The sequence below is a fragment of the Eretmochelys imbricata genome, chromosome 14, assembly GCF_965152235.1.
Source record: "Eretmochelys imbricata isolate rEreImb1 chromosome 14, rEreImb1.hap1, whole genome shotgun sequence".
NCBI lineage: Eukaryota > Metazoa > Chordata > Testudines > Cheloniidae > Eretmochelys > Eretmochelys imbricata.
Genome location: NC_135585.1, coordinates 8,825,291 through 8,841,567, shown reverse-complemented (window position 1 = coordinate 8,841,567; position 16,277 = coordinate 8,825,291). Strand labels below are relative to the sequence as shown.

Here is a 16,277-nt window from a genome sequence, read left to right as displayed (position 1 = left end):
ATAACAGTTACTAGTCTAAATTAAATGCTAATGAAATCAGCAGCACAGTTTGACCAGTCCTATTCAGCTTTTAGGAGTCATCAGGGGAAGTTAATAGACCTACCTACCAGTCTAGGTTTGTTTATGGTATCCATCACTATAATATGAGTGCTGTGGTTCACACCTTAGCATAAACTAAGCCAGGGGAGAAGACAAGATGCTGAAGAGGAAGCTCAGGGGAACCAGTAGATATTGAACCAGTCTTCAGTACTTACTTTGCCTGAAGATTAAAGTCCTCTATTGTCAAGCACTCTCCACTATCAGCAAATGGGGTGGCATGTTGAAGTTCAGAAACAATGCTTATTCATGAAAAACTGCTGCCCTGCCTGTCACCCAGAAAATGATATCGTTTCTTCCTTATGAACCAAGAAAATACATGATCTTTAACACCTTCCCCCAACCCCCACCCTAGTATCCTAAGTAAGGTGGCAGAAGTGGTAGCAAACTATCAGAGACAAAGAAAAAGTAGTTTTCATCCACTATTATCAATATGCCTTGTACAATGTTTGTTTGCTAGCTAGTTTTAGCATTCCTCCATTGGGCCCCAAGTAACGTGACTAACGTGAAACTCCTTTCATTTACTGTCAGTGTTTTTCTTTTGTATCTTAGTATTAAGTCTATTTTGTTTCAATAATCTGCCCATATTCCATAGTTATTTGTTTTATTAATTCTGAGATAGGAATCTTTTTTATGCTGAAATCAAAATAAAACATTAGTACTGTCTAATACTTTTGGGAGAGAATCTTGTATATAAAAAAAGAGTGGTGCAAGCACTCTGTGGACTAAAGAGACCGTGGGCTCCACTCTTAAGAGACACCACTGAGAAACCAAAGAGCACAGGGCTGAAACAACCGTAACAACTGGAGTCATTACAAAGACAGTGCATTTTTTTTTCTTTTTTACACAGTGCATAATTAGCCCATGGAACTCCTTGTCACTAGACAGGATTGAGGCCAAGAGCTCAGTAGGATTCAGAGAAGGTTTGGATGCATATAGATAAAAGAACATCCCACATTTATGGTAGATAGCAATTTTTTTAAAAATGCAAATAAAAACCAAATGTTTCAGGGTATAAACCAACTGCTAGCCAACAGGAATTGGCAAGAAACTTTCCTAGGGGCAGATTATTCCACTACAGGTTTCATGCACCTTCCTCTAAAGAAAGATGCTGGCCCTGTCAAAGACAGGATACTAGACAAGATGGACCAATAGTTGGAGCTGGTATGAATTTCTGTGTTCCGTTTGTGTGCCTTAACTTCATGTTTTAAGCAAGGTGTGGGTTAATAGCCTTAGGACAGTGAGTTATACTAGGAGATATTACAGTTCAATGATAGGCTAGGGCACTTGCATAATAACTTCTATTTCCAAAAACATTTTTGTATACTGCATGTTTATTGAAAAGGCAACATGGTGAAGGCTGATTATAGAGTACCTACCAGGTGCTGAGCAGGCTCAGCTCCCACTGAAATCAACTGGAACTGAGGGTGCAGCACAAGATTTTAATACAATCAACACAATAAACCACAGCAGCTAGCTATATGCATTTGAAGGACTGAACAAATGCAGCTTTGCTATCCACTTGGAATAAATAGGTTCAAATTATGAAAGACTAGCAGGCACTATTGCTCATGACCTGACGGGCAGAAATCCTCATAGTCAAGACGATAATTATTGTTGGACTCGTAAAACCCTCCCACCGCTCCCCTTTCTCAATGGCCAGAGCACTGGTGACATCCTGAGTGGAGTTTCACACCATAAGCAATTACAGCAGCTCCAAGAAGAAAATTGCAATGGTAAGGAGAGGGGAAGCTATGTTTTCTTTCCTGCAACTGTTGCCCTCTTCTCTCAGCTACATGATCCATCTCAGCATGGGTCTTCTCCAATACAAGTAGAGTCAAGAAGTTAAAGCTAAAATTAAAAACAAAGCTCACTGAAGGGTTTAAATAAATTAGATTCTTACTGGAGTTTTCAGCACTCACCAAATGTACTCTTGCTCTTCAGGTGAAGAGGTGGCTTCCAATGGGCAATAATGCTTGGAGCTACATAGCCAACCATTTTATGCACACACTACCTCCTCCCTCAACTCAGAGGGCAATTGTTTTCCACTGTATGTCGTAGCTCCAGTCAAATACATGTAAGGTACAAACATATAGTGAAACAGATCTAGATCCCCTTATTTTACTAGAAAATGGACCTCAGCCAGCATAGAGAGCTTCTGTCCAATCCTCGCAAATCAAATCACTCCTCTAGGCTGCTACATTAAGAAGATGCTCATATTCTGAATTCTGACTGGCTACATATGGAGCTGTAAAACTTGTAGGCAGATTTCATTTTGCAAATGTTAATCAGCCTAACAGTCTCCATGAACGAATAGTGGACAACTATACAGTTGAAAATAAAAGAGGGTAGGTGGGAATATGTATCCTACTTCCCTGTTTGTCTGCAGAAGTCACAGTACAATAATGTATTAAAATCACTGTTCTACTATTTAAGATCAGCTACCATGTATGCAAGTTCCCTGTTTCCCCTTCACGGACAATATTTTATAACTAGTCTAATTTGAGACTGAACCTGCAAAGCCTTACTTGCACCAACAGTCCTTACTCATATGATTTGCCACATTCACTCATTGGCAGGCACCTTGGGTCCAATCCTGAGAAGTACTGAGCCCTTCAACTCTCATTCAAGTTAGCGGCACATTTGGCACTCAGGACTATGTAAGATAAGACCACTCATACATCTGCCTGTAAAGTGCCATGCAGATCTACAGTGCAGGAAAAATAATCAGTATTACAAGAAACTGGGTCAAACCTAGGGCCTCAGCTACTTGATAGCTTCCATCCGAACTAATACATCCCACTGATTTTCTTCCCCTACACCCAGTAGAAATACTATGTAATAAAACAACTAACTCTTTCTCAGTACTGCTTTAATGTCTTGATTTGCCTGGCAATAAGTTAAACAGCAAAAGCCACCAGATGGACTCCAAGGGCAATATAAAATAATTGTCTTAGATCTACATCCTGCCTTGTTCAATTACCCTATGTATATTATGCTGGTCATTCAGACTTTGATACATATTGCCATGCATGCAATCTACCATAAAATGTTCTAATGTAGAGCTCATAAAAATTACTCTATTTGGTAGATGTGCTGTTAAAACTATCCACTCATACATCTCTATGCACCAGGTGTGTGGCTGTTTCTACAAGACTATTAATTGCTGAGCCAAACTGTGCACCGGTGGGGGGGGGGGGAAGGAGGGGGTTGTGCACAGGTGGCACCAACAGTTGCCTTGCAGCACCAGATAACACAGCAGCACTGACTGACAGCTGAGGATGTCATCCATGCATTCCTCATGTCTCTTTGACAAAGTCCCATTTCCAACAAAACAAGAAGATATAAAAGGGAAGTGAACAGCTCCCCCCCCACCCCTCTCCCCCTTTTTTTTTTTTTTTTAGGGGGAGGGGAGACTGCTCATGGAATACAGTAACTTTCACCTCATATCCATCACAAGTCAATAGTGACTAAAAGTGTAGTGTAGGCGATGGAACAGCCATCCTAGATATAATAACTAAGTTTCTATACAGTTCTTAGTAGATAGTGACCACAACTGACATCAGTCCTTCATTGCCTCTTCAACACCATGAGATGTGAATGGACCATGCAGACTGAACTCACTCCTAAAAGTGGCCTTGCTAGGTCCCCAATAGGCATTTTGCCTAGAAGGTGTGGAAAGAAAGGTTGCAGTGCCACTACCCATGTTCATCCTCAGAATGGGTACCAGAGAACCTGACAGGGCTGTCAAATCACACGCAATATATTCACTAATTATAATCACTATGGAATCTAGTCACAAGAAGAAGTAAAAAAGAAGCACCAAGGAGAGAATAAAAGGCAAGGTCACTGGCCAGAAGTAAAGTAAGTAGCATTCAAGATACAGGGGTTTACTCACAGTTAACATTCCTACAGTTAAGCATCTGTTGGCATTTCCATTACAAGCCCAGATCCGGAGTTGTATAACTTGGCCATTTAAAAAACAAACAAACAAAAAAAGGTCTGCCCCAGGCTGAAAGTTGGCATATAGTATCTCAGAGGAGCACAGATTTGTAGGGGTTGTTGTTTCTTAAGTATTAATTTAGCTCTGCACATTTTAAAGGCATAGGATGGCAGAAATAACAGAAGTTCTTACAGTTAAATACTGTTTCTGCTCTTATAACTGTGGCATTTTAAAAATTAGTATTTTCAGACAATTAATCTATATGGCCCCGATCCAAAGAATTGCTCTGCATGGTACGTTAGCATGCTTATAACATCTTATGAGACACTGACCACCCTGCAGAACTAGGCCTATTTGTCACCAAAAAGCAATGAGCTATAAATGATAATCACTTCGCACGCAGAGCTAGTCCTTTTCCTCTAAGTATCTTTCTTGTGATGCTTTGGAAATTATGAATATAATAGCTGTGCTGTTTTAATATATATTCATAAAATATAGTATAATGGTATTGCAGGGACAGTTATGGTATTTGTTCTGGATGTTCTTCATTGTGTTCTAAAAGACACAATGAAACTTTTATTAATAAACATTTTATTCAACTCACAGTCAAAGGATTAATATTCAATCATAGGACTATTTCCTATGTAAAAAAAAAAAAAAGCGAAAAGGACAGCCAAAGAGCTATGGAAATTCAGTGTAAGAACTGCAAAGCTCTTTACAAAGATTAACTTATCAGGTCTAACAACCCAGCTATGAAGACAGCAAGAGATACATAAGGATCATTACATCCTGAGGTGAAACACAAGCAACACCATGCAACAGGGTTGGGACAGAAAGTGAAGAACACCAGTCAGTTGAAATTGCAGGGGGACATTAAGGAGGCAAAATGGAATTACCTGACCTGGAATGTGGCCAGGCCATTGTGGGCTAGAAGTGCTCCACTTAAAAGAAAGTTCGTATGGTGGCAGTGGAGTGTGTTTTTGTTTTGTTTGGAGGTTTTTGTATTGTTTTGTTTTTAAAAGGACTCAATTGCCTGGACCTTGGCTTTAGATCTCAACCAGAGGATGAATTCTTCAGTCTTTAAATCACAGAGATATGTTTTGGTGTTCAGAGGGGTTTCTAAAGAGTGGACAATCATATATATTATAAACTGCAAATCCTAGGCAGAAAAGGGTGAAAAAGGAGTAAATCCAAAGCCAGCTTGCAACCTTCATGCTATCTGGTTTCAGTATTACATATGAAATATTCTTTTATCAAATTAGCACCATTCCAAGGATGTAAGTATCTTTTCCCGCAAAGCATAATTCTTCCATCCGGTCGCCAAAACAGACTTTTTAATTCCCCAACATTAATTCCCATTTCTGAATCATAACAGAACAAAAACTACATTATTGCATTACATTATTAATTTCACACCATGAGTTCATTTCAGATCATGAATGATAGGCTACATTTATTAAAGTAATAGTACTTTGGATGGAAGGGGCTAGAAGTACAATTTCAAAGCACTTCACAAACATGAATCAGATCTCAACAATTCTGCCAAGAGGGTGTGAATCATAATTTAAACTAAGGAAACTTGCCCCAACTCTGGAGATAAGCCTCAAATAGATCCTAGTTATCTTGACTCTTAGTCCTCTGCAGCCACTAAACCTTGGCACTGAGAATTATTTAGCACTATGAATATGGCCCTATCAAATTCAAAGCCATGAAAAACGCATCACCGATCGTGAAATTTGGTCTTTTGTGTACTTTTACCCTACACTACGCAGATTTCACAGAGGAGACCAGTGTTTCTCAAACTGGGGGTCCTGACCCAAAAGGGAGTTATGGGGGGCCCCCAAGGTTATTTTAGGGGAGTCATGGTATTACCACCCTTACTTCTGCGCTGCCTTCAGAGCTGGGTGGCCAGAGAGCAGCAGCTGTTGGCCAGGCGCCCAACTCTGAAGGCGGTGCCCTGCCAGCAGCAGCACAGAAGTAAGGGTGGCAATACCATACCAGGCCACCCTTACTTCTGTGCTGCTGCCTTCAGAGCTGGGCGGCTGGAGAGCGGCAGTTGTTGACTAAGCGCCCAGCTCTGCAGGCAGCAGCAAAGCAGTTAGAGGGGCAATACCATACCATGATATCCTTACTTCTGCATGCTGCTGGTGGCGGCGGCTCTGCCTTCAAAACTTGGCTCCTGGCCAGTAGCTACCACTCTCCAGCTGCCCAGCTCTGCAGGCAGCCGCCACCAGCACAGAAGTAAGGGTAGCAGTACCACAACCCCCCGGCAACAATCTTGCGACCCTCCTACAACTCCTTTTTGGGTCAAGACCTGTACAATTACAACACCGTGACGCCGAAATCATGAAATTGACCAAAATGGACCATGAATTTGGTAGGGCCCTAACTATGAAGTGGACCCTTTAGCAGATTTATGTGCAATTCCTAAGCACAGTAGACATTTTCAGGTCTTTTTACAAACTCTCTTAAACTTGACCCATGCCCGTCTTGGGATGGCCTCAAATTTACAACAGTTTCCTTGCCCAGTTTCTTAAGTGCCATGGGATGCATCCGATGAAGCGAGCTGTAGCTCACCAAAGCTTATGCTCAAATAAATTGGTCTTTATTATATAAATACTTGAAAGTTCTCATGTTTACCTCTCTATCTGAAAACTGAAATAGTTAATTCTGTTCTACAGTCACGTGGTGGAAAGTCAATCCTATTGCTCTCAATAAGCAAGCTACTGTAGTCAACAAACACAGCATCACTTAATCAATTTGATATTTCTTTGTTACCCAATAAAAACTAATATAAATGTAGAAAGGAAGGAGGAAAACATGTACAATACAGTGACCAGACAGATAGCTAAACAAGTCTAAAATGCAGGTTTGTTTGAAGCAGCTGGATGGTACAAAACCAGACTCAAATTCCAAGAGAGCTAACTAATCATTTCATCCTACTGAGGTAGTTAATACTAGGTGATTTATTAAATGTGGGATTTTTCTACTAAAGTCTTAAAAACAAGTGTTAAAATTATTCTTTGTCATTTCAGAGATTATTGCACTCTCCACTCCAGAGATGCCAACATCTCAATGGAGCCAGGTTTAGGTACATATAAATGTTACAGGATCAAAGGTGCTTATTAATGTAATTTCCTGTTTGCACACACAAAGTAATAGAGAGAGAGTGTTAAACTGAAGCGATCAAATCAAGTGACCGTTTTCAGGGGGCGTAAGTGAAAGTTTAAGCAAAAGAAACCACAGGTTTAATATGCAGCTGAAAATTTTAAATCTGAAAAGGCCAGATAGATTAAGGCCTATGATTAGCGCCATATAAATATCAAAGGAGCTAAATTTACAGCTGTCATTTCTCCATCACAACACTGTCATTTTGCATTTTATATCCAAGTGGTGGCAACATGAATAAGGTCAGCTGAACATACAGAGTTGCAAGTCTGGGATCGCCAAACACTATTAAGAGTTATACTAGATCAAGGTTTAGACTTTCATAGGGAGCCCTTTCCTTAGATGGAAGAGTCTCTCACTACCTATAGGGCTAGAGCCAACCCTGCCCTCTTACTTCCTTCATCTGCCCTCTGAATTACAAATCCTAACGCTCCTGACCTGCACTATATTCAGCTCCTTCCTAACAGTTTCCATAAAATCCTTCTGCATTTCCATCCTTTAGTCTTGTCTTTCCTGCTGAATACGCAAAGTAGAAATCAGTCCCTCCTAGAACAGTGTATAAATACAAGGGGTGTCACTGAACTAAGTTATTTTTATTGTACCTCTCTACTCCTACATTACCCTATTCACCTTTCCCATCAATATACTGTCCTGCCTGAAAGCACCATGTGATGCTGTACAGCTTTTTAGAAGAAAAATGTGTTTTGGATCATACCATCTTCCACTCAAGCACTCTGATATCCTTGAGAGGCATTCACTAATTAAGCCGGCAAACAACCATCATTATTTCATCTGTGGGAAAATGGAGGTGCTGAGATTTGAGTGACTTGCAAACTCAATAGTGATCCTGGGCAGCAGGGCCAAAAGCAGAATCCACATCTCCTGACTCCCAGTCTTGTAACCACTAAACTATGCCTCAATAATAAACTAATTTTGTTTCTCCTCCCTCCCCAGGCCTGCTCCTCCAACTATTCCATCATATTTAAAATCCCACTAGGTCTCAGTTCCATTTTTACCTACCTGTATCATATTAAGGACTATGACAGAATGAAGTTTGGTCCTTCAATCTCTGTAGGATATGTCTGCATTTTAAATCTCACACGCACCACTTTAAACACACTGGGGCAGAGACTATCTTCCTCTATGCTGGCTCGTTACTGGGCTCACAACCGGTCCTCAGTACGTCTCACACAGCTCAAAGTTGTTGGCTTTCTGGGCATGCAGCAAGACTTTACCTCTTTTCCCAGATTTCACCTAAGGGGTTGAATGAGTGGAGTCCAGATAGATTGACAGAGTTACAGTTATTCATTATCAGAAGGCTTTTTAGCATATAATGTTTATAAATCTAGAGCAGTAAATATTCACATCTAACGAAGGGACGCAATTACACTTTTCCCTAATCATTCCCTTTTCAGTAGACTAATATGTTGCTACATATTTCTTCTGATGTTATGTTCTCTTCACTGTCTACCTCCCTTCATTTGTTCCATATTGCTCTCTTCAAATTTCAGTAAAGCCCCTAACCCACCTTACTGCCATGTAACATATCAAATATTTCTGCCCATAACGGTATATATCACCTGTCTCGCTTCCTACTCACTACATCTTTTTATCTACATCACCCCACAGCTGTCTAAACAGTTGTGTAGAGAAAACTAAATATTTTATAGTAGCATTTGAAACTCAAACACAGACATGGTAAAAATCTGAATATGAAACTAACTATAAAATAGAAGTGCAAGTGACTTCTTTATCCAAAAGAAATAAAAAATAAAGATCATTAATGTGTTTTTAAAATTCATTTTTAATAGTCTAAGATGTATGTATTATGTAGTAAAAGTTTGTTTTTACCTATTGTAGTTAATAGTGTTCATTAAATATTCTCCCATATTCTCTATATATGATAAAGCATATGTTTACTTTGCACCTGAAATGTCAAATTTAATTATATGATTCAGATGAGAATAGTTCTTAGCCCATGACAAGAGTCAAGTAATACTACTACTACTACGATTTTTTAACTTGACAGGAAGAGGCAGATTTAAGCCACCAATCAGAACCATTCAGACCACTGTACCTCCATAGAAGCCCATTGAGGGGTCACCCAAATGGATCAGCTTGCAGAATAAGGTCTTAAAGTCAATCAAAACACGTGACCCCCCTCTTATATTATGGCATATCACAACAAACACTTAAAGGCTGACTTCTTTATTCCACAAAACCTTAATTTTACTTTCTTCTGCTGAAATTAAAATGCTTATGCTTCTCAAATACTCTATTTTCAGGGTGAGTACTTGATTGCTCTTAAAAAATAATCTGAAGTTACACAAATATTTTCACTTTTTAAAGTACATAAAGTTTTTCTAAATTCCAGTTAATGTTATAACTTATTGTATAAAGCAAACCAGTGACATTGTGGTGGTTTTGTTTTTTTAAACCACACAAAAAAGATCGTGAAATTGGCATGTCTGGAGAGAAACAAGTATGACAAAGCATTCTAATAGGAAGATAGGTTTTATGGATTGGGATTTTCAAAGGTTATTAAGAGAGCTAGGCACTCAATTTCAACTGAATTTCAATGGGAGCTGGGCACCAAGCTCCTGCAGGCCTCTTTGAATCCAAGCCATAGTTCAGAACACATTTGTGGATGAGGTATACACTGGCAAGAAGTTTAGACCAAACGTTTAGAGGGAACTTTGTTATATTTCTTTTTTTTTAAGTTGCAAAATCCAATTTTAATGCCAACTAGAATAATTTCCTGGGATTTAAACACTGAACATCAATGGAGGAAGAACACTAACATAGCAGTACTGAGAATTAATTTCAGGAGAACCAGAAGGCACAACAGACAAAGCTTACTTTTCCTGAACAAACCGAGTAAAGCACTAAAACAAAAAAATCCATCAATGCTGAAGAGTAAATTAATTTGTTCCTAATTAAAGTAATTAGGAGTTTCAACAATGATAATTTGAAGTGTTATTAACAGTAGAGGCCAGAAAACTTGTTTTTAAGATATGATAGTTTTTAAGATTTAAATAGTGTTCCTGTCAGGTTACATATCCACTGAATACTAGTATCAGACCAGATTCCAATTTCAGTTACATTGGCAAGTAAATCAGGAATAACTCCACTGACTTCTGAATCTGAACTGATCAGAATCCAGCCTAACAGAAAAAAAAAGGCAATCCTGATATATCTGACCAGAACCGCTCATTGCTCACCCGAAGCCAACCACCCAACCCCGCTTAGTATTAAGTGGAAAACAAAACAAAAACGTGATAAAGCACCGTTCACTAAGTCTGCTTTCAGATGTGGCATACAAGCACGCAGCGTACGTGCCATTAAGTACAGACCAACGTAATCTATATCGGGATGAAAACTGGCTGTTCTTCAAGTAGTCTCTCCTGTTGCGGCTGGGGCTGTTCCCTGCATCGCAGGCTGGCTACCTGTGAGCTTCAGCTACTACAAGCTACAGAGACAGACATGATACAGCCTTCCTCCCAACTCCACTGCTGCAATCAATATGCGTGTCTCCTACAGGAACAAGGGGACAGACAACCTAGAGCGGTGGATTAGGCTGCCTCATGGCAAAAGGGGAATTTTGACGGGAAGGTCACTCCTCCAACTCCCACCTACCTCAACCACGTTAAAGTCCCCTTGACGGTCAGCTCTCTAGACGCCCAGCCCAGAGCAGATCCTTACAACAATCCTGACAGCCAGTGACCCCCCCCCCAAAAAAAAATCCTTCCACCCAGAGTCCCCTAAACCCTTGGGAAACCCAGAGCCCCAATACAAGCTCTGTTACCCAGACTCCCCCAAACACACACCCTGGCGCCGAGCCCCCTGCCACCCCAGTCATCGCCCTGTCATCCCAATAAATACCTTGCTACCCAGAGCCCCCCCACGAGATACCCTGCCCAGCCCTGCCTACAGGGGCAGCTGCGTAACCCCCCCTGCGTAGGCCCAGCCAGGCTGCTGCTACCTCCGAGGCCGAAGGTCTCCTCCTCGCCCAGTCCCGGAGGCTGCCGGGTTCCAGCGCCTCAGCCGGGGCTCTGCAGCAGGCGCTCCCGCCGGGCAGGCTGCAGCGGTAGGAGCGGGAAGGAGGACGGTGGAGAGCCCAGTCCCGGGCTGGGGCCAGCCCTGCCCCTCCTACCTTATCGCCGGCTCATGGTACTGCTCTGCCCGGGGTGTGGGTGGCTCCAGCGTCGCCCTGCCCGGTCCCTCGCTGCCAGGCCAGCCCCGCGCCCCGGCGGCGGCAGAAGGAGGGGTGGCGGCAGAACTGCCTGACGCGACGCAGCCAATCCAGGCTTGGCGGTGGGCTGGGCCTACCACAGCGGTTAGCTTGGCGGTTAAAGGCACAGGGGCCACGGCGCGAGGCAGTCCCGCCGGACGCGGGGCTCCAGTGTATGGGCGGGGCTGGCGGGGAGCGGAGCTGTGTTCCAGTGTAGTGGGGTGTATATGGGGGGGAGCTTGGATCCAGTGTAGTGGGGTGTATGGCGGAGGGGCTTGGATCCAGTGTAGTGGGGTGTATGGCGGAGGGGCTTGGATCCAGTAGTGTATGGGGGGGCTTGGATCCAGTGGTGTATGGGGAGGGGAGCTTGGATCCAGTGTAGTGGGGTGTATGGGGAAGGGGGCTTGGATCCACTGTAGTGGGGTGTTTTGGGGAGGAGTTTGGATCCAGTGTAGTGAGGTCTAGGGGGGGGCTTGGATCCAGTGTCGTGGGGTGTATGGGGAGGGGAGCTTGGATCCAGTGTAGTGGGGTAACCACACAGGAACTGAGAATGGACAGATTGCCGCAGACAGAGGAAAAGACTGGTAGGGAAGGGAATTAATTCTATACAGAGAAAGGGAGAGAAAAAGGAGGGAGAATAACACAGAAAAGACTATTCTGATGTATTAATCTCTGCAGGGCTTTCCCCCTCCATCTGTAGACCTGCGTGAAGTGTTAAATTTGGGGCAGGGACTGTCTGCTATGTGTTTGTGCACAATGCAGTCCCAATGTTGGTTGGTCCCTAGCCATGACCATGATAAACAATAATAAAAATTCAACTCAGATATTTTTGCATATAAGAGTATGAAGCTGGATTTGCCAGAATTTGCAGTTTCTCATTACTCTCAAGTGTTCAGGGAACGGTCAGCTGTCTGTGAAAGTGTTTGCAAATCCTGAACTGTGGTAGGAATGATCATTTGTTCAAGTGATCTGTGCACTAGTGTCTTGTTTAAAAACTTTAAATCATGCGGTCAGCAAGCAGAAACACAACTTAGGGCTTGTCTACATGGTGAAATTTACCGGCATTACTATACTGGTATAATTACATTGCTATAGTTATTCCAGTATAACTCCCTGTGAGAACACTCTTATTTCAGACTGAGTGCCTTTTTCCAGTTTAGTTAATTGCATTTATACCAAAGCAACATAAGCTAAACCAGAGAAAGGCACTCTTTTTAAAATAAGAGTGTCCTCATGGGAAGTTATACCAGTATAACTATAGTGACTCATTATATCAGTATAGTTATGCTGGTAAATTTCCCTGTGTAGAAAAGCTCTAGGTCACTTTATTAGTGTTAGGACAAAATGGCAAATTTAATTTACTAACTGAAATGGGATATGGAAACAGATTGCAATAGTTTCAAACTGTCTAGTGCAAGCTATTAATAAGGTCTTTTAAAATACACTTTGACCACCTGTGAACATTTCTAAATCTTATTAATTGTTATCATATAACAGTAGCACCTAAAGATCCCAGTCAGGGATTGGGCTCATTATGCTAGGCACAGTATTGACATAAAGAGAGAGTGATTTTTTACTATTTCAAAACCAAATACAGATAGCATTCAGACTTTTTCTTTACACATCAAGTGAATTTTAGTGCTTGTGAAAAGGGATGGATTAACAGCCTGGAGCCTGCAGACTAGGGTATTTACATCACTACATTATCTGAGTATATTTAATGTATTTATCCTCATAACACCTGAGAAGGTAGGAAAGTGTTGTTATCCCTACTTTTCAGGTGGAGAACGGAGGCCCAGATCCAAAGGTATTTAGGCACCTAACTCCCATTGAAATAATTGGAAGTCTGGCATCTAAATACCTTTGAAATTCTGGGCCTACATGACTTGCTGGAGGTCACAGCGGATATCTACAGCAGAGCAGAAATTGAACACAGACCTCCAGAGTCCTGACCCCAACCTTACCAAAAGGCCATACCTCCTCCCCTCGTACCACCATTGCCTGTTCTGTGGCAAGTTTCCCACATGCTGTCCTGACATTATCCTGCTTCTAAAGAGACCAGCTCTCTGAATAAGAGGGTATTACACTCCTAATGCCCATGAGGGTCACAATCCTTAATGGTGCTTAGTAGCTCCTCTAAAGGCTGAATGCCCTCAACTCACACTGAAATCAATGGTAGTTGAAGGTGTTCAACATCTAGCAAGACCTAGCCCTAGTACACTAGGAAATGTATTGAGACTACCAACTGAAGGGCCAGATCCTTCAAGATGCTGAGCACCTCCTATGACAGTGAGCACTCCCACTGAAGATAGTGGGAGCTGAGGGTGCTCAGCACCTCAGAGGAACAGGCCCTTATTTCCTATAGAGCATTGAACATCCAGAAGATGGGAATAACTTTTGATCACTACCACTGTGAATTGGATTTTCAGCCAGTGACCTGTGCAGGTAATAGTCTCTGTATCCCATTACCAATTTTTTGAGCCATCTAGTAGCTTTCAAACATCAAATGAACCTGAAATATTGGTTCCCAAAATAGCATCAGGTACATTTAGGGCTCTCTGGCTCTGTGATTTACTGAACTGAGATTGTTGCTGTTATTGCCCAAAGTTATCACACCAACAAAAGATGTAATAGGATCCTGCGAGCGGTTTACTCAGGATACGTAAACAGAATAAATATGATCTTGCAAAATGCAGATAATTATGTAAATCTTCCTGTTCTTGCTTTATCCTCTTGGAATATCCAGGTGAATGGAGGCTGGAAATATACGTGCAGGTTATTTGCAGCTTTGCTGATTGCTGGTGTTGCTGTTCATTTTAACACAGAAATCATTTTCAGGCTTCTGGTCTTAGGGCTTGATTCTCCACTACCTTGCATTGTGTGTCATTATTTACTCTACAGAGCCAAAACCTACAGCTCTTATTCAATGGATTGCTCCTTCTGAATGTAAAAGGATGGCTTGTTGAGTAAAGACTGCAGGGTGAGGACATTGTTATGTTTTTACTTGCCTTGCTATAAAAAACAAAATCCTATATTCCACTGATGGCTGGTATTCACAGCATCTGTTTCAAGTAAACTTTTATTTAAAAATAAAAAATATTTTAAATGCATACAAAAATTTAAATGTATATACAAGTATATATTTTTATGATCTACTACTATACAGGGCAGTCCTGTGTCTCCTTTTTCCAATCTCCTACTATACAGGGCAGTCCTTTCTCTGATATAGTATTATACACAGCAGATGATGGTGTTCCAAAGTTTAAAGATCATTGTTTTTATTTTTCTAGCAGCATGTTTTACATAGCAAGAACATATCCTACTGCCTGAAACTGACAAGTGGAATGTTCTCTTTTTTAGCTACACATGACATAACAGAAGTTATATGTTTTAATTCCTCAAAAATATGTAACAAAACATTACACTAAGATTCCAGTTCAGGGAAGCACTTCAGCACAAGCTTAACTTTAAACACATGTTTTGATCTGACTGACTTCAGTTGGACCTAAGCAGCTACTTGAGTTATTTGCTGTATAAATATGAGATTATTTGTCTGCTTAAAAATAAGCACATACCCGATATTTACATGGCAAGGATCTATAAACCTGTTAAAACTTCCTAAATGAATAGGAATAGGAACTAAAACCTCCTAAATAAAAAGATTTAAATGCTTAGCTGAATTGGGACCTAAATGATCAAATCCTCCCCCTACTTCCTTCCAATCTGAAACTTTTATCACTTTGTATAGACAAATTAACAGCATAATGAGGATATTCAGATTTATAATATGTTTTGATATGTCCCAGACCAGTGTCCATATAGACAATGTTTACATATTTTCAATGAAAATCAAAGGCCTCCAGTCAGTGACTGCCTGGTGGTATATTTGTTTTAGAGCATGAGTATAGGTACATATTCCATGTAGGCAAATGGGTTGAGGCTCTTTACAATGGTTGCTAGTGTTGTCCCTTCTCCTGATACCAGTGTCCTGTTCTGAAACTACTGTCACCCAGCTGTCATGCAGTAGCAGATGTTTTGGGCCTTGCCAGTTGATTTCCTGGTGGAGGAGAAATCAGCAATGTGGAATCTGAATATATTTTAAGTGCAACTTGTTTTATTTATACATACACACCAGTCCTGGAGCACAAGTGACTCCAACAACATGCAGGCAAGCCTTTCTCTGAAGAATCTCTGCAGTGCTGAGCACCAATACTTGGTTCCCATAGAGCCACTCTGTTTCTAGAACTAATGCTAATCAGAGACCACAGCAGAGTGCAAACTCTCTGGCTGCTTTCACAGCTCCCTTGCCAAGGTCTACTGCCTCTGGCCAGCACCTTGCATATCCCAAGCTAACACCATCACTGCGTGTCTTCCCAAGACTGAATAGTTGCTCATGTAAAATCATGCTCCTGGAAAGGTCGTTGATAGCGGGGATCAAATTGGGACCTCTGGATCTTAAGCATGAGCCCTGCCTAGTGCCTGAACTGAAAGGCACAGCTCTGTAAGCCAGTGCTGCAGCAGATGTATCAGTCTCACTAGGTGGCCCAGCCACCACCAGAGTGGGACAAAGGGATTAAGTCCGTGTTGATTAGCTACTCCCGCTAGCCAGGGACGCTCCTGCTGAGCTTCAGCAGTCCACCCCAATATGGGTCACCACAGTCTTTTACTTCAGGTAGTAGAGGTTCAGTCTCATTCCTTTAGATCCAGAGGTCCTCAGTTCATTCCCCACTGCCAACAACCCAGGGCAATTAGCAACACCCACATGCTAAATACTTGGAAACCCGGCATAGCAGGAGCACCTGGTGACACCTGCCAGAACAGTCTATATAAATGGCTCTT

At 41.6% G+C, this 16,277-nt stretch overlaps 1 protein-coding gene across 2 annotated transcripts in view; it reads right to left on the bottom strand.

Annotated features, from left to right (window-relative positions):
* TEX2 (testis expressed 2) overlaps positions 1-11,460 on the bottom strand; it is a 117,016-nt gene extending 105,556 nt beyond the window's left edge. Inside the window, exon 1 of one of the 2 annotated variants that reach the window (XM_077833100.1) lies at positions 11,361-11,460. The gene's annotated coding sequence lies outside the window, so the exon portion shown is untranslated. The other variant, XM_077833099.1, reaches the window with a different exon arrangement.
* Positions 11,461-16,277: the final 4,817 nt, after the last annotated feature.